General features: G+C 41.2%; 1 long non-coding RNA gene across 1 annotated transcript in view; it reads right to left on the bottom strand.

Annotated features, from left to right (window-relative positions):
• The window catches only part of LOC115150680 (uncharacterized), a 34360-nt gene extending 10653 nt beyond the window's left edge, over positions 1-23707 (bottom strand). The window contains exon 1 of the long non-coding RNA XR_003867143.1: positions 23370-23707. This is a non-coding gene — a long non-coding RNA (uncharacterized LOC115150680). The remainder of the gene's footprint in view (positions 1-23369) is intronic.
• Positions 23708-24795: the final 1088 nt, after the last annotated feature.

The raw sequence follows: 24795 nt of genomic DNA, 5'->3' as shown, positions 1-24795 counted from the left end.
CTGATTGGCTAGAGGAGCAGCTGCCTGCTGGTTGCTGTTGACCAATCGCTGAGCTCATGTGTGGGAGGGAAGTCTGACCAACAAAGCCTTGCACTCCTGACAATGGTCCATCTAGAGAGGAGGTCGGGCCCAGAAAAGAAACACACACACACGCAGGAACCTGACATTCAGCCCTCACCAGGTCCTCTTAGAGAAAGAGGGAACTGCAGATGACTTGTGCATGTTGAGAGATGTTAATCAGTGTGGGGTTGTGTAGGGTTGAGGGCCTTTCTTAACAACAGCCGTGTGTATCTGTGTTTCCTCTCTCCACTGCGCTGATGGGAGAAGCACTGCTGTCAATAAGAGAGACTCGTGAGAGGGCCATAGAGGGAACAGAATGAATGGTCACAACGGACACGCTTCTAAATTCTACAGGATTCTTTACAGACCAATAAATAGAGCGCACATTTCACACTGTTGCAGGTGTGCCAGAACAGAGAGGCAGAGGCCTCGGAAGGAGGGTTGGATAAGGAAAGCTGTGCATGTGTGCCCGTTTGTGTAGACACTCATACGTAGTGGTGTAAAGTACTTAAGTAGTTTGTGGTATCTGTACTTTATTTTAATATTAATATTTTTGACTACTTTTACTGCACTACATTCAAAGAAAAGTATGTACTTTTACTCCATACATTTTCCCTGACACCCAAAAGTACACATTACATTTTCAATACTTAGCAGGACAGGAAAATGGTCCAATTCACACAATTAAAGAGAACATATCTGGTCATCCCTACTGCCTATGATCTGGCGGATTCATTAAAACACACATGCTTCATTTTCTAATTATGTCTGAGTGTTGGAATGTGCCCCTGGCTACCTGTAAATAAAACATTTAAATAAAATTGTGCCATCTGGTTTGCTTAATATAAGCTATTTATACTTTTACTTTTGATACTTAAGTATATATTTAAAACCAAATACTTTTAGACTTTTATCAAGTAGTATTTTACTGGGTGACTTTCACTTGTCATTTTCTATTAAGGCATCTTCACTTTTACTCAAGTATGACGATTGGATACTTTTCCCACCACTGCTCATACGTGAGTACAAGCGTGAGTAAGAGAGGAAGCGAGTCAGGGTGGGGGCTGGGGAGGTAGTTACCAGCAACACAGCATTTTTTGGGCATGGATAAATGTTGGAATGCTGGCAGAGTTGGAATGAAAGGCGTTTGGGAGATGAATTGGGAGATTAGGAAATGTCGGCGAGGTCTGGGCACTCACACACTCTTACTGACGTCACGAAAAGAATACCCACCATTCCACCACCCTCTCACACCTTTTCTCTCTCTCCCCCTCCCCGCCACACCACGGGGACCAGCAGGGAGCTGCTCACTTTAAAGTATGGCAACTATGCCTGTCAGATAGAGAGAGGAGGAGAGAGAGCGAGAGAGAGGTGAGATGTTTTGGGAGCTAAATCAGTTGCCGCTGCTGATGGTGGCCATGTTTCATTACGGTAAATACTGAGAGAATAACAAACCGTGTGCATGCATCATATCTTAAACTGCTAATACTGGTGGCACCATCATGGAAGTCACTATAACAGTAATGCCAACTTAGGATCTGCTCAACACATCAAATCTTTATCACTAAACATGGAGGGGGGGGTTCTGGTGGATTTAAAACACACACACACACACACACACACACACACACACACACAGTTAGGCCTTGATAAAACACTGACAGAAAACATGTCAAGAAGACATATTATATCAGAAATATCACTAAAAGCTTATCCATGTCATATGAGGCAGTATTAAAATAGGTATGGTTTCCAACGTTACTAATGCTGCTAGATAAGTGTTCTGCTGAGACTGAGCTAAGAGATGAGGGAGGACAGCGAGCTGAGGTACTGTTATCAACATTAAGGGAAGGAATTATTTCAACACTGAAGCAAGAAGTGCTGATATCAGACGGCTTTAAGCACCTTAGAAACAACTCTGAGTACTGAGCAGGAACATTGATGGGACAGACAGTCTTTACAGCGCGTCTTCACCCTCACTTAATGGCCAAGGAGAAATGTGTGTGTGAATACTATGTATGGGTGTGTTTTTGTAGGATATAGTAGTTTGTCTTTATGCCTGTCCAGTTCAGGCATAGAGCTTATATAAATAAAACCTTATACAGTAGGCCACCTTCATTTCCCCATCGACTATTCCTACCGTTCTGTTTTGATAATGTTGTGCATGTTTTTCCTGCCAATAAAGTAGCATTGGATTGGACAGTGTGTGTGTCCATTCATTTGAGATTGGGGCTTGCAGAGTTCCCCTAATGCATTTAGCAGGAGCTAAGCAACAGATGAGGAAATATGAACTCCACGTTAGACTATTTTTGAGTGGAAAAAAATCTGACAGATTGATTTTGGGGAGAACGAGACGACAACGTCTCTCCTAAAAAATAAACGTTTAATGAAGGAACGTTTGGTAGCACTATAGCAATGAAAAGACTATAGGGTCAGGAGTTAACTGACAAAATTAGCTGGCCAGGATGAACCCTTGGCTCTCATTGTAGCCTATAATGAGGACCCCAAATGTTTCATGGTCATGTGCTCAGGAAAAACTTCAGGTTCCAGAAATGACTACTACCAAGCAAAGAGGTGATAGACCACAACCTATCAGACTCAGAAAGAGGAAGTGGGACCCTGAGGGTGGGGCTAAGAGGAAGCAGTGTCACACATGGTTAAAAAACATTTTTTTTTTAAAAAACACCCACCCAATCTCTTTTCATCACCCTGGTAGATCAGTCTGTCAGTTTAACCCTGGTGTTTTTTGTTGTTTTCAAAGCATAGATTAGGAGAACATGGCAGTTACTGGCAGAATGTGTTATGGCACAAGAGGAAATCTATTTTTTCTACTTTTATATTTATTTTTTAACCCCTTTTTCTCCCCAATTTCATGGTATCCAATTGGTAGTTAATCTTGTCTCATCGCTGCAACTCCCGTACGGAGAGGCGAAGGTCGAGAGCTGTGCGTCCTCCGAACCGCACTGCTACTTGACCCGGAAGCCAGGCTCACCAATGTGTCAGAGGAAACACCATACACCTGGCGACCGTGTCAGCGTGCTGTGGCGGGCCGGGCGCAGTGGAGTCGCTGGTGCACGATGGGACAAGGACATCCCTGCCGGCCAAACCCTCCCCTAACCTGGACGACGCTGGGCCAATTGTGCGCCGCCCCATGAGTCTCCCGACCACGGCCGGCTGCAACAGAGCCTGCGATGCAGTGCCTTAGACCACTGTGCCACTCGGGAGGCCAAGAGGAAATATTTTTACACAATTGTTCAATTTGACACTACTCATGACTTCAGAAGCAAATCATTGAAGGTCAACATCCTTTCCCATATCGTGACTCCACATCACAGACCTCACATGTGCTACTGAAGAGTCAGCCATGTATGCATTCTACTGAAACACCTATCAGGCAGCACAGAGCACCCACTGAAGGGTTCAAATAAGGGTATTTCCATCTAAAAGGACCCATGAGCACCAACATGAAGTTTATAGGAGCATGTCAAATTGGGTGTCAAATGAAAGCTAAGAGTCTTTTTTTTATGAAAGCATTTATATGTAACAAGTGCTGAATTTGATGTTGTATAATTACACACAATCTGCATTGTTCCCATGCCTGACATTAGTGTACATTCCTTATGTTGTAAGTGCCCCTTTAAAATGACACACTTCCTTCTTCTGCATTCCCCCTCAAAATCCCCTGCCCCCCTTAACTCTTCCCTTTCTAATGTGTCTATGTGGAAGAGGTAGGTTACTGAAATATTGTCCCATGAAAATCATAATCAATTCTATGGTTAAACACAGATATTGAGTTTATATTGTCACTGACATTGTGATATTATAGTCCATCAGTATATTGGTGATATTATAGTCTTCTACCAGTATATTGTGATGTTTATGCATTTTATGCATTTATTAACTTTTTATCTGTTGATTTGTGAATGCTGTACATGCTAGCTCATTACTGTACTTTTCACTGGCTAGCATAGCTTTTCATGTCCCCTGTTAATTTGTACTTTACAGAGGAGTTGGTGCATAAGGGCAACAAAACATTCCATTTATGGATGTTGTTGTTTTCTTTAACAGACAACACCAACCCTGATCCTTTGGTCATATGTAAGCCGATCAAATCAAAAGAGGCAATCTAAACTGGTCATATATATACACATTTTTCAAACCATTTTCCATCATAACAATTAGGAATAAACAAAGGCTTTCACTTCTGGTCAGATGGAAAACAGATCTGCGAGAACATCTACCAAAAAAAGGTCTTAAGGTATTAGAAATACATCACAGCATAATAATGTTGAAGACCCCTGCCAACTAATAAACACTTACAGAAGGTAAACAATTTCTCAAACTGTAAGTTTACGAAATATTGCCTTGTGCTTTGTAATTCCTTTACGAAAAACCCACATACTGCACCATTAAGATACTTTCTAAATGTCTCTCCCTCATGCTGAACGATTAATGAAAGTTTACAGAAGTAACAAGTAGTGGTAGACCGACCAATTAGTGCTTTTACTGATAATTATTCATAAACTTTAAAACGAACTTGAAGTGATTAAAACGTATAAATCTGTTACAAAAATCTGTAATAGAATTACTGCAATTACTGGCATACTGTTATGTTCAGCTCATAGTGTCTCCTGCTACTGTCCTCCCTTCCACTGTCATACTGTTATGTTCAGCTCATAGTGTCTCCTGCTACTGTCCTCCCTTCCACTGGCATACTGTTATGTTCAGCTCATAGTGTCTCCTGCTACTGTCCTCCCTTCCACTGGCATACTGTTATGTTCAGCTCATAGTGTCTCCTGCTACTGTCCTCCCTTCCACTGGCATACTGTTATGTTCAGCTCATAGTGTCTCCTGCTACTGCCCTCCTTTCCACTGGCATACTGTTATGTTCAGCTCAGTGTCTCCTGCTACTGTCCTCCTTTCCACTGGCATACTGTTATGTTCAGCTCATAGTGTCTCCTGCTACTGTCCTCCCTTCCACTGGCATACTGTTATGTTCAGCTCATAGTGTCTCCTGCTACTGTCCTCCCTTCCACTGGCATACTGTTATGTTCAGCTCATAAACTGTTTTCTTTCTCTTTCTGTGGTCAAAGCAAGACTGTGAAAACAGTCTGGACGACCCCGCTCTCTAGTAAAATGTCACCTCTCCAGTGTCTTACTGACACCTACTCGCTTTCCATTTACTGTAACCAGCATCCTCACCCACTGAGCACCGGAAAACCATGGACGTTGAAAAGTAGTTGACATTGTCAGTCCACCCTGGCCGGACCAAATCTGAACCAAATAGACATCTATGTGAAATCAAATGTTATTGGTCACATAAACATGGTTAGCAGATAACGCAAGTGTAGTGAAATGCTTATGCATTATGTTTCACAAGTTTGGACAGTACAGTAGAGAACAGTAAAGAAAAGTACAGCACAGTAAAGAGAAGTAGAGTCTATTCTGAACATATCTACTTTACTGAACCATACTGTGCTGTATAGTGACATCCAAACTTGTGAAACAGACTTCTACGATTGGTTCAGATTTGGTCTGTTCCGAACCAACCAAAGTGGTAATAGCCAGTGTGTAGAATAATACCCAAATATGCAAAAGAAGGATAATGCATATTTCTACCTTTGTGTACCTATTCAGGATACATCACCAAGAAGAAAATATTAAAATCCATAATTGTGCATTTCGGTATAGTACAGATCAGGGACCCATGATGCAATACCATTAGCATAACTCAGGGATCAGGGACCCATGATGCAATACCGTTAGCATAACTCAGGGATCAGGGACCCATGATGCAATACCGTTAGCATAACTCAGGGATCAGGGACCCATGATGCAATACCGTTAGCGTAACTCAGGGATCAGGGACCCATGATGCAATACCATTAGCATAACTCAGGGATCAGGGACCCATGATGCAATACCGTTAGCGTAATACGGGGATCAGGGACCCATGATGCAATACCATTAGCATAACTCAGGGATCAGGGACCCATGATGCAATACCGTTAGCATAACTCAGGGATCAGGGACCCATGATGCAATACCATTAGCATAACTCAGGGACCCATGATGCAATACCGTTAGCATAACTCAGGGATCAGGGACCCATGATGCAATACCATTACTCAGGGATCAGGGACCCATGATGCAATACCATTAGCATAACTCCGGGACCCATGATGCAATACCATTAGCATAACTCAGGGACCCATGATGCAATACCGTTAGCGTAACTCGGGGATCAGGGACCCATGATGCAATACCGTTAGCGTAATACGGGGATCAGGGACCCATGATGCAATACCGTTAGCGTAACTCAGGGATCAGGGACCCATGATGCAATACCATTAGCATAACTCAGGGACCCATGATGCAATACCATTAGCATAACTCAGGGATCAGGGACCCATGATGCAATACCATTAGCATAACTCAGGGATCAGGGACCCATGATGCAATACCGTTAGCATAACTCAGGGATCAGGGACCCATGATGCAATACCATTAGCATAACTCAGGGACCCATGATGCAATACCGTTAGCATAACTCAGGGATCAGGGACCCATGATGCAATACCATTACTCAGGGATCAGGGACCCATGATGCAATACCATTAGCATAACTCCGGGACCCATGATGCAATACCATTAGCATAACTCAGGGACCCATGATGCAATACCGTTAGCGTAACTCGGGGATCAGGGACCCATGATGCAATACCGTTAGCGTAATACGGGGATCAGGGACCCATGATGCAATACCATTAGCATAACTCAGGGACCCATGATGCAATACCATTAGCATAACTCAGGGATCAGGGACCCATGATGCAATACCGTTAGCGTAATACGGGGATCAGGGACCCATGATGCAATACCATTAGCATAACTCAGGGATCAGGGACCCATGATGCAATACCGTTAGCGTAACTCCGTTACTGGATGTAAATCCACTTCACCTACTGTAGTTCAATAACCAAAAAATTATAATTTCAAACTCAGTGTGTCATGTCATTGCTGACACCCCATTCTTTCTGCAGACATCTTTTGAATCTTAAAAATCAGAGCAGATACTGTATTTAACAGCTTTTTTGGAAACCGTGGTCACATAAAAAAAAATGATTTTACCTTAATTCTGTTAGCAAATTTGCATCAGCACAATTCTTCCAGTAAATGTGTTTTTGTGCCATTTTCTGTGTAAATTGTTCAAAGTAGTCCTTGTGTATAGAGTTGCAATGTTTGTTAAACTTTGAAATAAAAAAATTGTTTGGTATCCACTTTAAAGTGAAACTGAGTCAAAGCGTAAGTCCGTTACTGTGGAATTGCCCATACCAGACTTCTAGGAACCAGGGCAGGGCGTGTAGAAAAAACACAACCTGCTGCTTTCTCATCTGATTACAGGCACCACTGACCCCATCTTTAGATGCCTGTGTTTACCTGTAGTAAATTAACCCTGTCACCACCACTTCCATGTACACTAGTCCAAGTAGCCTGAAAATACAGAACCACACACACACACACACACACACACACTTCTAAGGAAATGGAAGCTGTTAACAGTAAACATGCACTACTGATACTTCTCGTGATAGGCTATGTTGAATTGCTGAGAAATCTAACCGTGCATCAGTTAACATCGTCCATTCTAATTTACCAAACAATGTCCCCAATAGCCTATAACCTGCTGTGAACTTAATCTTCCAAGGGTAGTTGGTGTACTGCAGCTGCATTTTGTTTTGAGAGAGAGGGCGCGAGAGAGAGAGAGGAAGAGAGGGGGAAACCAGATCAGGTTGCACATTAACAGAAAAAGGCCCAAACTAGAGAAACTGACTAAGTAGAGCACTGGCACCAACTACACAGACTGTAGGGACACGCACACAAACAACTGCCTGGTCCCTATGTAAGCAGGTCAGTGGCTGTGTGGACGGATTTAATTCAATGGCTTTATAACTAAATCATATTAAGGATGTACGATCAGACAGTAATTCAATATCTTAATTATAATATTACAAAGAAAGGGCTAGCAATAATAATGTCTCCTCTCATATTTCTCATTAGCAATATAGATATAGATTTTCCTAATTCATGACCTATGGCACAGACAAAGTCAGGCACTCCACTGACACACACAAGCTAGCTTTGCGTCTCGTCAAGAGAATGGAATTAACCTTGACTTTGTTCAACTCGTAATGGAACAAAACCACTCAGTCTACTGTTGCTAACGTTACTTAGCTACCTGCCAGCTTCACGATTTTTTACTTTTTAATTACCGTTCTATATTTAAGTTTTTTTCCCACTCTCAACTTTTTCACCCTGGACATGGTTCTATAGGACCTCCACCAGCCGAAGCTAAGTAGAAACATTAACATTAAACCTTCTAATTGCATTCGCTGTACTCATAATATTTTATTTTTTATTTAACTAGGCAAGTCTGTTGAGAACAAACTCTTATTTACAATGATGGCCTAGGAACAGTGGCTTGTTCAGGTGCAGAACAACAGATTTTTACCTTGTCAGCTCAGGGATTTGATCTAGCACCCTTTCGGTTACTGGCCCAACACTCTAACCACTAGGCTACCTGCCGCCCCAGGAGAATGATCGCCTTATGGTGAGGATAGCCGTGCTGCAAGCCCAGCGTCAGATGCAATCGTTAGGCAAGGGTAATTTAAGTGTAGGAAAGGATGAAACAGCATCTGTGCCACCAATAAGTACAGATAGTAGTATAAATCCCCTCGCACAGTCCCCGCAACCGGACAACTTTCTCATGGCTTCTGGAAGGAAATCCTGTAGGAATGCTCAACCGGTGTTCGCTCATTCAGCCGACAAACTTTAAACCGGTTTTCCCCATTAAGCAACGGGTCGGAGTCAGAGGCCAGGCCTTCTCTGGTCTCTCCTCTCCTCCCTCCCGTTGACACCAAAGCCTCCCACCATTAGCTCTGACAAGTTGAATACCCTAGTCATTGGCGATTCCATTACCCGCAGTATTAGACTTAAAAAGAATCATCCAGCGATCATACACTGTTTACCGGGGGGCAGGGCTACCAACGTTAAGGCTAATCTGAAGATGGTACTGGCTAAGGCTAAAACTGGTGAGTGTAGAGAGTATAGGGATATTGTTATCCACGTCGGTACCAAAGATGTTAGGATGAAACAGTCAGAGGTCACCAAGTGCAACATACTGTAGCTTCAGCGTGTAAATCAGCTAGAAAGATGTGTCGACATCAAGTAATGGTCTCTGGCCCCCTCCCAGTTAGGGGGAGTGATGAGCTCTACAGCAGTCTCTCACAACTCAATCGCTCGCTCGTTGTAAACTGTTTTCTGCCCCTCCCAAAAGATAACCCTCTTTTTGGTACTCACCCACAAACAGGACCAAGCCTGGCCTGCTGGGGAGTGATGACTCCATCCTAGCTCTTATCTATGAACATAGACAAGGCTCTAACTCCACTAGCTCCACAATGAGATAGCCAGCCTGCCAGCTCTGTGGAGTCTGCCACTAGCACAGTCAGTGTAGTCAGCTCAGCTATCCCCATTGAGACCGTGTCTGTGCCTCGATCTAGGTTGAGCAAAACTAAACATGCCGGTGTTCGCTTTAGCAATCTCACTGGAATAAAGACCTCCATGCCTGTCATTATTGAAAGAGATTGTGATTTCTCAAAATGGGCCGACTTAATGTTAGAACCCTCACTTCCAAGGCAGTTCTAGTCAATGAACTAATCATAATCTTGATGTGACTGGCCTGACTGAAACATGGCTTAAGCCTGATCAATTTACTCTGTTAAATGAGGCCTCTCCTCCTGGTTACACTAGGTGACCATATCCCCCACGTATCCTGCAAAAACGCTGGGGTTGCTAACATTTACGATAGCAAATTTGAATTTACAAAAAAAATACAAATATGACTGCATTTGTTTCTTGAGCTTCTAGTCATGAAATCTATGCAGCCTACTCAATCACTTTTTATAGCTACTGTTTACAGGCCTCCTGGGCCACATACAGCGTTCCTCACTGAGTTCCCTGAAATCCTACTGGACCTTGTAGTCATGGCAGATAATATTCAAATTTTTGTTGACTTTAATATTCACATGGAAAAGTCCACAGACCCCCTCGGAGCCATCATCGACTCAGTGGGTTTTGTCCAACATGTCTCCGGACCGACTCACTGTCATACTCTGAACCAAGTTTTGTCCCATGGAATAAATATTGTGGATCTAAAATGTTTTTCCTCATAATCCTACACTATCCAAAGACCATTTTATTACGTTTGTAATCGCAACAAACAATCTGCTCAGACCCAAACCAAGGATCATGAAAAGCCATGCTATAAATTCTCAGACAACCCAAAGATTCCAAGATACCCTTCCAGACTCCCTCCACCTACCCTTCCAGACTCCCTCCACCTACCCAAGGACAGACATCAGAGTACAAAAATCAAAATACCCGAGCCCTGAAGCAAACTTCCAGAGCACTTGAATGGAAATGGCGCTACACCAAACTGTAAGTCTTCCGATTAGCTTGGAAAGACAGTGCCGTGCAGTATCGAAGAGCACTCACTGCTGCTCGATCATCCTATTTTTCCAACATAATTGAAGAGAATAAGAACAATCCAAAATGTATTTTTGATACTGTCGCAAAGCTAACTAAAAAGCAGCTTTCAACAAGAGGATGGCTTTCACTTCAGCAGTGATAAATTAATGAACTTCTTTGACGAAAAGATCATGATCATTAGAAAGAAAATTACGGACTCCACTTTAAATCCGCGTATTTCTCCAAACCTCAGTTGTCCTGAGTCTGCACAACACTGCCAGGACCTAGGGAGACACTCAAGTGTTTTAGTACTATATCTCTTGACACAATGATGAAAATAATCATGGCCTCTAAACCGTCAAGGTGCATACTGGACCCCATTCCAACTAAACTACTGAAAGAGCTGCTTCCTGTGCTTGGCCCTCCTATGGTGAACATAAATTGCTCCCTATCCACCGGATGTGTACAAAACTCACAACAACAAAAAATGTCAGTAATAAAGCCTCTTGAAAAAGCCAAACCATGAACCAGATTATTATATTTGTTTATAATAAATTATTTGCATAGTCAACTTACACACAGCTCTGACACACGCACTTATCCCAGCCATGCCACCAGGGGTCTTTTCATAGTCCCCAAATCCAGAACAAATTCAAGAAAACTATATAGTATTATATAGAGCCCTTATTGCATGGAACTTCCACCACATATTGCTCAAATAAACAGCAAACCTGGTTTCAAAAACAGATAAAGCTTCACCTCGCGGCACAACGCCTCTCCCCTATTTGACCTAGATAGTCTTTGTGTATGCATAGATATGTAGGCTGTGTGCCTTTTTAAAAATGTATGTAGTTCTGTCCTTGAGCTGTTCTTGTCTAAATGTTATTTATTTATTTTTATTTCACCTTTATTTAACAAGGTAGACTAGATGAGAACAAGTTCTCATTTGCAACTGTGACCTGGCCAAGATAAAGCAAAGCAGTTCGACACAAACACAGAGTTACACATGGAATAAACAAACATACAATCAATAATACAGTATACAATCAATAATACAGTATACAAATCAATATACAGCATGTGCAAATGAGGTAGGATAAGAGAGGTAAGGCAATAAATAGGCCATGGTGGCAAAGTAATTACAATATAGCAATTAAACACTGGAATGGTAGGATGTGCAGAAGATGAATGTGCAAGTTGAGATACTGGGTTGCAAAAGAGCAAAATAAATAAATAAAATACAGTATGGGGATGAGGTAGATTGGAAGGCCTATTTACAGATGAGCTATGTACAGGTGCAGTGATCTGTGAGCTGCTCTGACAGCTGGTTCTTAAAGCTAGTGAGGGAGGTAAGAGTCTCCAGCTTCAGAGATTTTTGCAGTTCGTTCCAGTCATTGGCAGCAGAGAACTGGAAGGAGAGGCGGCCAAAGGAAGAATTGGCTTTGGGGGTGACCAGTGAGATATACCTGCTGGAGTGCGTGCTACGGGTAGGTGCTGCTATGGTGACCAGTGAGCTGAGAACGTGAGGCTTTACCTAGCAGAGACTTGTAGATGACCTGGAGCCAGTGGGTTTGGCGACGAGTATGAAGCGAGGGCCAGCCAACGAGTTCATACAGGTTGCAGTGGTGGGTAGTATATGGGGCTTTGGTGACAAAACGGATGGCACTGATAGACTGCATCCAATTTGCTGAGTAGAGTGTTGGAGGCTATTTTGTAAATGACATCGCCAAAGTCGAGGATCGGTAGGATAGTCAGTTTGAGTCTGCCAATAAGAACGTTGTGATTGACAGAGTCGAAAGCCTTAGACAGGTCGATGAATACGGCTGCACAGTAATGTCTCTTATCGATAGCGGTTATGATATCGTTTAGGACCTTGAGCGTGGCTGAGGCGAAGGGCTGCTGGCAAACGCACGAAAGTGCTGTTTTGAATGAATGCTTACGAGCCTGCTGCTGCCTACCATCGCTCAGTCAGACTGCTCTATCAAATCATAGACTTAATTATAATATAATAACACACAGAAACACGAGCCTTAGGTCATTAATATGGTCGAAACCGGAAACTATCATCTCGAAAACAAAACGTTATTCCTGTTACATTGCACAACCTTCAATGTTATGTCATAATTACGTAAAATTCTGGCAAATTAGTTCGCAACGAGCCAGGCAGCCCAAACTGTTGCATATACACTGACTCTGCGTGCAATGAACGCAAGAGAAGTGACACAATTTCACCTGGTTAATATTGCCTGCTAACCTAGATTTCTTTTAGCTAAATATGCAGGTTTAAAAATACATACTTCTGTGTATTGATTTTAAGAAAGGCATTGATGTTTATGGTTAGGTACAGTCATGTAGCGATTGTGCTTTTTTCGCAAATGCGCTTTTGTTAAATCATCCCCCGTTTGGCGAAGTCGGCTCTCTTTGTTAGGAAGAAATAGTCTTCACAGTTCGCAACAAGCCAGGCGGCCCAAACTGCTGCATATACCCTGACTCTGTTTGCAAGAGAAGTGACGCACTTTCCCTAGTTAAAAGAAAGTCATGTTAGCAGGCAATATTAACTAAATATGCAGGTTTAAAAATATATACTTGTGTATTGATTTTAAGAAAGGCATTGATGGTTATGGTTGGAGCAACGTGTACCTAAGCGATTATACGCAACGCAGGAGAGGCTAGATAAACTAGTAATATCATCAACCATGTGTAGTTAACTAGTGATTATGAATGATTGATTGTTTTTATAAGATACGTTTAATGCTAGCTAGCAGCTTACCTTAGCTTCTTACTGCATTCGCGTAACCTTGTGGAGTGCAATGTAAAGCAGGTGGTTAGAGCGTTGGACTAGTTAACAGTAAGGTTGCAAGATTGAATCCCTGAGCTGACAAGGTAAAAATCGGTGGTTCTGCCCCTGAACAAGGCAGTTAACTCACCGTTCCTAGGCCTTCATTGAAAATAAAAATGTGTTCTTAACTGACTTGCCTAGTTAAATAAAGGTTAAAAAAAATTAAAAAATTGTACTTTTTAAAATTATAATTATTTTTTTTATTTATTTATTTTTTAAATCGGCCTCATCGGCGTCCAAAAATACCGATTTCCGATTGTTGTGAAAACTTGAAATCGGCCCTAATTAAATCGGCCATTCCGATTAATCGGTCAACCTCTAGTTAACACGTTTAAAAAAGTATTAGTAGCGGGCCGCGTCAGTGGTTGTTATCCTCGAAGCGGGCAAATGGGTTTAGCTTATCTGGAAGCAAGACGTCAGTGTCCATGACGTGGCTGGTTTTCTTTTTGTAGTCCGTAATTGCATGTAGACCCTGCCAGACCCTACATCTCGTGTCCGGGCCATTAAATTGCGTCTCCACTTTGTCCCTATACCGACATTGCTTGTTTGATTGCCTTGCGGAGGGAATAACTACACTGTTTATATTCAGCCATATTCCCCGACCTCTTTCCATGGTTGAATGCGGTGGTTCGCGCTTTCAGTTTTGCACAAATGCCACCTTCTATCCACAGTTTCTGGTTGGGGTAGGTTTTTATAGTTACAGTGGGTACAACATCTTCAATGCACTTCCTAATAAACTCACTCACCGAGTTAGCGTATAAATGGATGTTATTGTCTGAGGCTTCCCAAGAACATCTTCCAGTCCACGTGATCAAAACAATCTTGGAAGCGTGGATTCCGATTGATCAGACCAGCGTTGAATGGTTCTAGTCACGGGTACATCCTGTTCGGGTTTCTGCCTATAGGACGGTATGAGCAAGATGGAGTCATGGTCGGATTTGCCGAAGGGAGGGCAGGGGAGGGCCTTGTATGCATCGCGGAAGTTAGAGTAGCAGTGGTTCAGTGTTTTGCTGGACCGCAGCAAGTAACTCATGCAAGCATTAAAATGAGATTTAAAAAAGATTAAAAAAAACACCTTATGGAACAGCGGGGACTGTGAAACAACAAACGCAGGCACAGACACATGCATGCACACATGGATTTTGTACTGTATATATGTGGTAGTGGTGGAGTAGGGGCCAGAGGGGCCAGAGGGAACAAAGTCTAAAAATATTTTAAAATTGTATAAACTGCATTAATTTTGCTGGGCCACAGGAAGAGCAGCTGCTGCTCCTTGGATTCTCTGGTCTGATGAAAGCAAGATTGAACTCTTTGGCCTGAATGCCAAGCATCATGTCTGGAGGAAACCTTGCACCAACCCTACAATGAAGTATGGTGGTGGCATGCTGTGGTGATGATTTTCAGCGGCAGGGACTGGAAGTATTCAGGATCGACAGAAAGATGAACGAAGCCAAGTAGAGAGGTCCGTGATGAAAACCTGCTCCAGAGCACTCCGGACCTCAGTCTGGGGCAAAGGTTCACCTTCCAACAGGACAACGACCCTAAGCACACAGCCAAGACAACGCAGGAGTGGCTTCAGGACAAGTTTCTGAATGTCCTTGAGTGGCCCAGCCCGAACCCGATCGAACAAGAGGATGTGCAGAGAAAAGTGGGAAAAGCTCACCAAATACAGGTGTGCCAAGCTTGTAGCTTCATACCCAAGAAGATTCAAGGCTGTAATCGCAACCAAAGGTGCGTCAAAGTGCTGAGTAATAGGTCTGAATCCTTGTTTAAAATGTGATTTAATTTATTTATTCATACATTTTTTTTCCATTCTCATTATGGGTGTAATGTGTAGATTGGTGAGGGAAGAAAACTAATTTAATCCATTTTAGAATAAGGCTGTAACGTACTAAAATGTTTAAAAAGTCAAGGGGTCTGAATGCACTGTAGCTGTGAATGGCCTGGGTCTTGTTCCCAGATAGTGATGGAACTAGGCTTATGAGTGTTTTAACGATGCATCTTTCCTACAACGGCCGAAGATGTAACATAAGTTTCTCAAAACACCACGCAGAGAGAACGGTCACTCAGTGAGTCGTTGGAGCATGCGTCGATACTGATTGGATCGAAAGTGCTGCTCTTGGATCAGCTTTCCACATTCAAATATTACCTTAACATTTAATCACAATACTGATGACGGATCAGCTCCTACACGACGCATCAGCAGCTAGGGAGATATTACCACCTACATCTGCAAATATTGAGGTGGCTTATTCTAATGCTGACCCAATAAAACACACACAAAAAGAATCATTGCGCAGTCTAGGCTACACATCTTGAAATATATAGAGACAAATTATAGACTGAAGTCTGTAGCAAAATAGAACTTGGTTGAATACTAAATGTATTTGAATATGATTGACATTGCCTACAGTTTATATTTTTATGAAGTCATCTCACTTTTTATACGTCGCTTGTTTGTATCAATTGTAGTCAACGTTGTTCTGAAGTTAGCAGCAGTCACAAAGATGAATAAACCATGTGATTCCGTGTTTAGCAGATATCTATGTAGACTATAAAGCGACCACTTAGATGTTCTATGAGTGACCTGAGGCAAAGCGGTAAAAGCTGGTAATTTAAGTGCACCGTCAATAACGATGGTTTTGGGAACCAGCTCTGAGATTTAACGATGCTCCTACGAAGGTTCTAACAACGAATGTAGCCTTTAAAATGCAATATATGTAACTAGCTTTCTGCCGTGTGCGTTAAGTCAAAGTCCTTTGGTTGAGTTCTGTACAGCTGCCACCTTTTGATTTCCTTGTGTTTTTTTCTCCTCTCCATTCTGGGCAGTCTACTCCTACCCAATCTTTTCCCAGAGCCGTAGCGACTAGAATCCACACAGCATGTAAACATGCTGCTCCAGAGCCAGTACTGTTCTTCCTTCAGACACGAATACATTAAAACTTTGTTCATTTACACCATGATCACATTAACTTGTAAACGTCAAAACTCACCAGAAATGACATTCGGTAGCTCCTATCTATGTATAATTTTATGAGCTAGATTACCGGTCTTTGCAATTCATTTATTTTCATGTGCAATCGTTAGCATATTTAGCTAGCAGCCTCCATGGAAATTCACTGTTACTTCTGCTAATTTTGTTAGCATTGTGGCAATCGACACCCAATGGTCTTTTTTGCATTTCTCTGGCGCCCCGTTATGTAATAAGCCGGGAATATTGTAAATCTGAGGATGAGAGAACGATGGTATGACGATACCACAACCTGTATAGAAGTACGGGGGGTGGGGGGTTGCAGACAGACATCCCACCACGTAAAAAAAAAAAAAAAAACAGCGGCCCATCCATCCACATTCCTCAAATAGTGCTTACCTGTTGTGCTACAGACAGTGTGGTTCTATTCTACTGTATGTTCTCCATATCACAATTCACTAAACAGGCCAGAAGACTAATATTTCTGCTGTTGACATGTAGAAATACATATTTGATATACAAATACATAATTGACTGTAGTTAAAGTCAGAACAATTTAACTGCTACAAAAAAAAACATTTTTCTTTACAAACAAAATCTGTATGCTTGGAACTTTAGTTGTCGAACTCCTGCTGATATTGAGCATTGCCAATATGAAGGTCATGACTACATGTGAGTAGGTTGCTTTGAGGGCATACACTGATAGGCTATTTCTCAGAAATGTCTAATAGGGCGATTCCATGTAAAAGTCAACCTGAGCATGCACAAATCAAGTTAGTCATTTACAAATGAAACCATGTTCATAATTATCCTTGAGCGAGAGAACAACAATATAAAAAAGGCAATTTCAAAGATTGTCCTTTTCCTCTGTGAATGGAGTAGTACACAGCGTTGTACCAGATCTTCAGTTTCTTGGCAATTTCTCGCATGGAATAGCCTTCATTTCTCAGAATAAGAATAGACTGATGAGTTTCATGTCTTTGTTTCTGGTCATTTTGAGCCTGTAATCGAACCCACAAATGCTGATGCTCCAGATACTCACCTAGTCAGTCTAAAGAAGGCCAGTTTTATTGCTTCTTTAAAATCAGCACAACAGTTTTCAGCTGTGCTAACATAATTGCAAAAGGGTTTTCTAACGATCAATTAGCCTTTTAAAATTATAAATATGGATTAGCTAACAACGTGCCACTGGAACACAGGAGTGATGGTTGCTGATAATGGACCTCTGTACGCCTATGTAGATATTCCATTAAAAAGCTGCCATTTCCAGCTACAATAGTCATTTACAACATTAACAATGTCCACACTGTATTTCTGATCAATTTGATGCAATTTAAGGGACAAAAAATGAGATTTTATCAAAAACAAGGAAATGTCTATATGACCCCAAACTGTTGAACAGTAGTAATTACTTATATATATATATATATATGTATATATAGTTGAAGACGGAAGTTTACATACACTTAGATTGGAGTCATTAAAACTTGTTTTTCAACCACTCCACAAATTTCTTGTTAACAAACTATAGGTTTGGTTAGGACATTTTTGGTTAGGTTAGTCAGTTAGGACATCTACTTTGCGCATGACAAGTAATTTTTCCAACAATTGTTTACAGACAGATTATTTCACTGTATCACAATTCCAGTGGGTCAGAGGTTTACATACACTAAGTTGAATGTGCCTTTAAACAGCTTGAAAAATTCCAGAAAATGATGTCATGGCTTTAGAAGCTCCGATAGGCGAATTGACATCATTTGAGTCAATTGGAGGTGTACCTGTGGATGTATTTCAAGGCCTACCTTCACACTCAGTGCCTCTTTGCTTGACATCATGGGAAAATCAAAGGAAATCAGCCAAGACCTCAGAAAAAAAACATTTGTAGACCTCCACAAGTCTGGTTCATCTTTGGGAGCAATTTCCAAACGCCTGAAGGTACCACGCTCATCTGTACAAACAATAGTATGCAAGTATAAACACCATGGGACCACGCAGCCGTCATACCGCTCAGGAAGGAGACACGTTCTGTCTCCAAGAGATGAACGAACTTTGGTGCGAGAAGTACAAATCAATCCCAGAACAACAGCAAAGGACCTTGTGAAGATGCTGGAGGAAACAGGTAAAAAAGTATCTATAATCACAGTAAAACAAGTCCTATATCGACATAACCTGACAAGCCACTCAGCAAGGAAGAAGCCACTGCTCCAAAACCACCATAAAAAAAGCCAAACTACAGTTTGCAACTGCACATGGGGACAAAGATCGTACTTTTTGGAGAAATGTCCTCTGGTCTGATGAAACAAAAATAGAACTGTTTGGCCATAATGACCATCGTTATTTTTGGAGGAAAAAGGGGGAGGCTTGCAAGCCGAAAAACACCATCCCAACCGTAAAGAACTGGGGTGGCAGCATCATGTTGTGGGGGTGCTTTGCTGCAGGAGGGACTGGTGCACTTCACAAAATAGATGGCATCAAGAGGATGGAAAATTATGTGGATATATTGAAGCAACATCCAAGACATCAGTCAGGAAGTTAAAGCTTGGTTGCAAATGGGTCTTCCAAATGGACAATGACCCCAAGTGTACTTCCAAAGTTGTGGCAAAATGGCTTCAGGACAACAAAGTCAAGGTATTGGAGTGGCCATCACAAAGCCCTGACCTCAATCTTATAGAACATTTGTGGGCAGAACTGAAAAAGTGTGTGCGAGCAAGGAGGCCTACAAACCTGACTCAGTTACACCAGCTCTGTCAGGAGGAATGGGCCAAAATTCACCCAATTTATTGTGGGAAGCTTGTGGAAGGCTACCTGAAACGTTTGACCCAAGTTAAACAATTTAAAGGCAATGCTACAAAATACTAATTGAGTGTATGTAAACTTCTGACCCACTGGGAATGTGAAAGAAATAAAAGCTGAAAGAAATAAAAGCTGAAATAAATTATTCTATCTACTATTATTCTGACATTTCACATCCTTAAAAATAAAGTGGTGATCCTAACTGACCCAAGACAGGGAATTTTTACTAGGATTAAATGTCAGGAATTGTGAAAATGTATTTGGCTAAGGTGTATGTTAACTTCTGACTTCAACTGTTTATGTTAGGGTGTGGTGCCTGGTCTTGTACACCACATGTAATTATGCAATCCTAAAGTACCTATTCCTTTTTCTGCTATTTTAAAAGCAATCCAAATTACAAAATGTGATTTTGACCAAGAAATCTTTACAATTTTAATGGTTATTTCAGACTCTTAACATCCATAACGAAGGGTGACACATCCATCACTGTGTTTTTTGTCACTAAAATCAAAATAATGGAAATGACAATCTTTTTAACATTTTAATTTCTGTGTTCAGCCATGCCTTCCTTCGGAATGGCAATCCGTGTTTTGACCTTAATAATATAAGTTCTGTGAATTTGTCTGTGTTCAGTCTCTCCCAAAAGTTAGTCCATTCAATGTTACATCTATAATTCTTAATTTGTCCAACGTGTCAATATTTTCAAGTCCGCATTTTGGGATATACACTCCCCCCAAGGGTTACTATAGACCAGGGATGGGCAACTTTGATGGGGGTGGGGGCCACAAAAAAACAGAACTCATAAGGGACCACAGTGGCTTGTGGGTACACCGCCCACCATGTGAGCAAAACATTTTAGCGGTCCCCCTTGCATTTCCCACACATTTTGCCATGGGTCGGAGAGATGATTTTGCAATTGAACTAATGTCATGCAATACTACTCATTTTGCCAATGGGGCGGAGAGAAAAATGTGCAGCTTTACACCTTGTGTATTCTATATCTCAACAGTAAATTGAGACCCAGACTGAGTTCCTTATGTATGTATGTTTTTTTATTACTGGTCTGTAGGCCTAGAAAAGGGGGGCCGCTAGTTGCCCATCCCCACCCATAAAAAGTTTCATTTATGTTGTTTGTCTATTCTATAAGACATTACATTTGTGATTTTGCATGCAAATGTAATGTACATAATGCTGGAATCGCCCACTAGTGAAAGTAGTTGAGTCAGGGTTGGAATGGGAGATTTCCTCTAAAATAGAAGTGTCAGTGGTATGTAGTCAGGACTTAGTGAGATGGACAATAGACCAATTGACCAGGCCTAACCAAATTACATTTGAACCCTATTGTCTTAAATGGTGAGGGTCAGGCAACAGTACTCAGGTTCCCACTGTGTGTTATACCATATTAGAATATGTTATTAGTCTAACCACTAGGCAGGTAGCCTAGCGGTTAGAGTGTTGGACTCAAGCTGACAAGGTAAAAATCTACCATTCTGCCCCTGAACAAGGCAGTTAACCCACTGTTCCTAGGCCGTCATTGAAAATAAGAATTTTTTCTTAACTGACTTGCCTAGTTAAGGTAAAATAAAATTGTAAAAAAATATGCTTAAGCAATAAGGCCCAAGAGGGTGTGTTATGTGGCCAATATACCACAGCTAAGGGCTATTCATATGCGCAAGGCGGATTGCCTGGATACAGCCTTTAGCCGTGGTATATTGGCTATATACCACAAACCCACAAGGTGCCTTATTTCTATTATAAAACTGGTTACCCTTGTAATTAGAGCAGTAAAAGTAAATGCTTTATCATACCCGGTGTATACAGTCTGATATACCACGGCTGTCAGCCAATCAGCATTCAGGGCTCGAACCACCCAGCTCATTATTATTATAATAATATACTGCATATTGGCCTAGTATGGACTACACCAGGGTTCCCCAACTTGCAGCCCGCAGGTGGTTTTATTTGGCTCCCCATGTTTTCTGAGCAAAAATAATGTTTTTTATTATTTTATTTTCATTGTTGGACAAACATTTTTTTTTTTTTTTTAAACACCAGGAAATCAGCTCCAACTGATGTTAAATGTAAGCAAGGTTTGAAATTGTGTTTTAGTCAAATAATGATATCCGTTTGGGCTTCTTGCGGTCAAACCCTGGACTACAGAGAGGTGAATGATGGAGTCTCTCTCTCTCACTTTGTGAATGTTGGAAAAAGATCTTTGTTCCTTTCTAAACATAACAATGTGAATACAAAGAGGACTCGGACCACAAAATAGCTGAAGTGAACTGGCAAAAGAGTTGAGTCCTCATTCAAAGGCAAGGGCAGTATGAATACAAAGAGTACAGAGTTCATTTGCTTTTTTTTACCCCAGAGTTCACTTTAAAGAGGACTGAGTTCAGCTCTTTTGAAAGAGGATTATATGTGAAAACACCCTAAAAAGAAGTTGGGGAACAAGCTATGAAGGAAAAATACAGGTACCGTCAAGTAGTGCATGGACTTGACAGTGCCATCTCGCTCCTGCAACCTGGATTCACTGGTAGACGTAACATAGTAAATGAAAATCCGGGACACTCAAACTACTATGTATGTATGTATTAATTTGTGGTGCACATCACTCATTTTGTATATGTTACAAATTTGCAACACATTTGATGTGTTATGAATTCCAATTTGCTGTGGCTAACTTAGCTAGGTGGCTAATTCTAACATTAGCTAGGTGGCTAATGTTAGCTAGGCGGCTAACGTTAGCTAGGCTAGGGGTTAAGGTGTAAGGGTTAGGTTAAGTTTAGGGTTAACCTCAACGGGATCGGTGTCCCTTCACCGGGACGGTTGATCTAACGTGCGCTAATGTGATTAGCATGATGTTGTAAGTAACAAGAACATTTCCCTGGACATAGACATGTCTTATATGGGCAGAAAGCCTAAATTCTTGTTTAACAATAGGACTGTCAGATAATTTAAAAACCATGCTAATGTTTGAGGATAGTGCCCAACAACAACAAAAACGTATCACGGCAACTGGTTTGATACATTCACCTCTGAAGGTAAATAAGGTACTTACATTCAATAATCTGTTTTGTCATCCTGAGGCTCCCAGAGATAAAATGTAGCACAGTTTTGTTTGATAAAATCTATTTTTATATTCAAATGTAGGAACTGGGTTCTAAAGTTTTAACCCCAGCTGTTTCAGTCCCATAGGGCGGCACACAATTGGCTTAGCGTCGTCCGGCTTAGGGGAGGTAGGCTGTCATTGTAAATAAGAATTTGTTCTTAACTGACTTGCCTAGTTAAACAAAGGTTAAATAAAATAAAGACTTTTGAATTTCCCGGATTTACATTTACTATGTTACTATGTTACGTATAGTCTATGACACCAGGCTGTACTCTTGGCCATCCTACAAAGGTATGAATAACATTTGAACAGATGACAGAGACATGAGGTTTGGACCATTGTTTTCTTAGAGGAGGATTATTACTTTACCCATTAGTCAATATATGCGTGTTTGATTGGACACCCTACTATGGTTACGTCTAGTGAGACCAGCCAGGCTGCTCGCTCAGCTCTGTTTGGCCCCCAGCGCCCGGCTTTCCAGCAAAGTTATCGTTATATAAGAGGTGTATCACAAACACGGTTTATACATAGCAGCGGCATAGCTCTGGATAGAGTGTCATCTATGATATGTCCACGGAAACCAGAGGATGGTCATAAATGGCAAAGGCATCTGGGTAGGAAATTGCATTTGACAGTTCAGAGATTAACATAAAGGCACGAAATTGCACAAACATAGCATAAATATTTATCATAACATGTTTGTAGCTGTCAATGTTTTAGGAAAAGGATGGGCTGACTACCAACTCATATCCAACCAATACAATTACCTAACCTATACTGTTTATGAATGCAATTACCTAGCCTATATTGTTTATTATTAGGCAAAACATGAATTAACATTTTCAAGAGACACTTAATGGTAAAAACCCAAGCATTTTTATCCAGCAGGGCCCGTGAACGCTGGAGCTGAACGACCGTGAAATTGATTTCCAAAGTGTAAACTATGGCGCATAATGCATGATCAGCTACTTGAATATAAAAAATAACCTAATGAGTTTTCCAGAGTTGGCCCATGGCGATTTACGGTGCGCTGTGAGTTCGCACAAGTTAATCGGTGGAATATTACTTACACGCTCTGAAGGTCAGATGATACGAAGTTGGGAGTGCAGGTTCTGGAAACTACGCGGGTCTTCCACCAGTGCACTCCAATACGGTCAGTGGAACCGCTCGTATCCTCAAACACAAACTACGCTAAAAAGGCGTCATTATAATTTCAGAAAAATGCCTGATACACTCCACTGGCACTCCAGCTGCTAATTGTTTTAGTTCCGCTGGCTGTGATGTTGTCAGCGGGGCTTGGCGCGTCCCAGGTCACCTGTGTTCACTTGTGACAACTCCGGCAACCAATAGACGGGGTTGGAAGAGCGCACATGGAAATATGTGGGGGTGTAGTAAAAAATGTTTCGCAAACAAACATATATATATATAGAAACTGTTTACATTGCTAGGAATCCTAAACAAACTAATATTATTAGCAGTTGAATTAAATACACTACAATTTTATCAATATCCGAATTTCTGAAATAAATCATAATATCAAAACCATTAAATTGTACAACTTGTCCTGTTTTCTTTGTAACAAAGTACTGTATGTCAATCCAAAGAATTCTACTATAAATACAGGTAAAAAAACAAATGATAAATGGTCTCCTCCATTCCACAGAAATGACAATTATAGTCAATATTCAGCTTGACTCTTTCCATAGCGTGTTTCACAGGATAAACTCAATGTAACATTTTAAATGAAACGTCCTTTACCTTGTTACTAATACAATGTTTGTAAGAAATTTTCCATGCTTTCCTTTTTGTATATCATCATAGATATTCGGCAAAAAAAATATTGCTGATGGAAATGTAGTATAACAAACAATATTCATAACCTGTTTATTTCTACATTTATCTTTTGATGATGTTAATATTGCCAATGAATATATTTATGTAAATCTATGTTACTTACATCAACCACAGAGGAATAAAAACAATATTTAAAAAAACATTGGTATCACATCAAAAACAATTGCATATTATTTCGGGGTTCGTTTAGTTCTATTGGACAAGGGTATTTTCGGGGGAAGTGACGTTATTATAGTTGAGTTGGATGGCAGTGCATGCATGGGGTGTTATCCTTAGGCTACTCTAAACTTTGCAAAACGTTATTTTTCTATTGGACAGATTTAGGAAGGACCCTCCCTATTTGCTGAACCTGTCCAATAGAAACACTAGTTTACGTTGCAAACGTTTTGCAACTGTTTGGAGTAAGAATTATACCCCAGTACTTTATTTGGTTGAGCCAGGATTGGCTATAATGGTCCCACATTCCCAACTGCTTGACAATTTTCCTTTTAAATGGACCATACATTGCTGAACACCTTCCTTGCCTTCGCTCTCACTAGTGCATGTGTGTGTATTGCAATTAAAGCATAGTGTTGAAACTGAATGGCGTTGTTTCACTGTAGTTTCCATCAGTGGCGTGTATTCATGGTGCCAAGAGAAGCC

Source organism: Salmo trutta, chromosome 16 (genome assembly GCF_901001165.1).
Source record: "Salmo trutta chromosome 16, fSalTru1.1, whole genome shotgun sequence".
NCBI classification, from domain to species: Eukaryota; Metazoa; Chordata; class Actinopteri; order Salmoniformes; family Salmonidae; genus Salmo; species Salmo trutta.
Note: the sequence above shows the minus strand (reverse complement) of the source record. Positions and strands in the feature narration are given on the sequence as shown.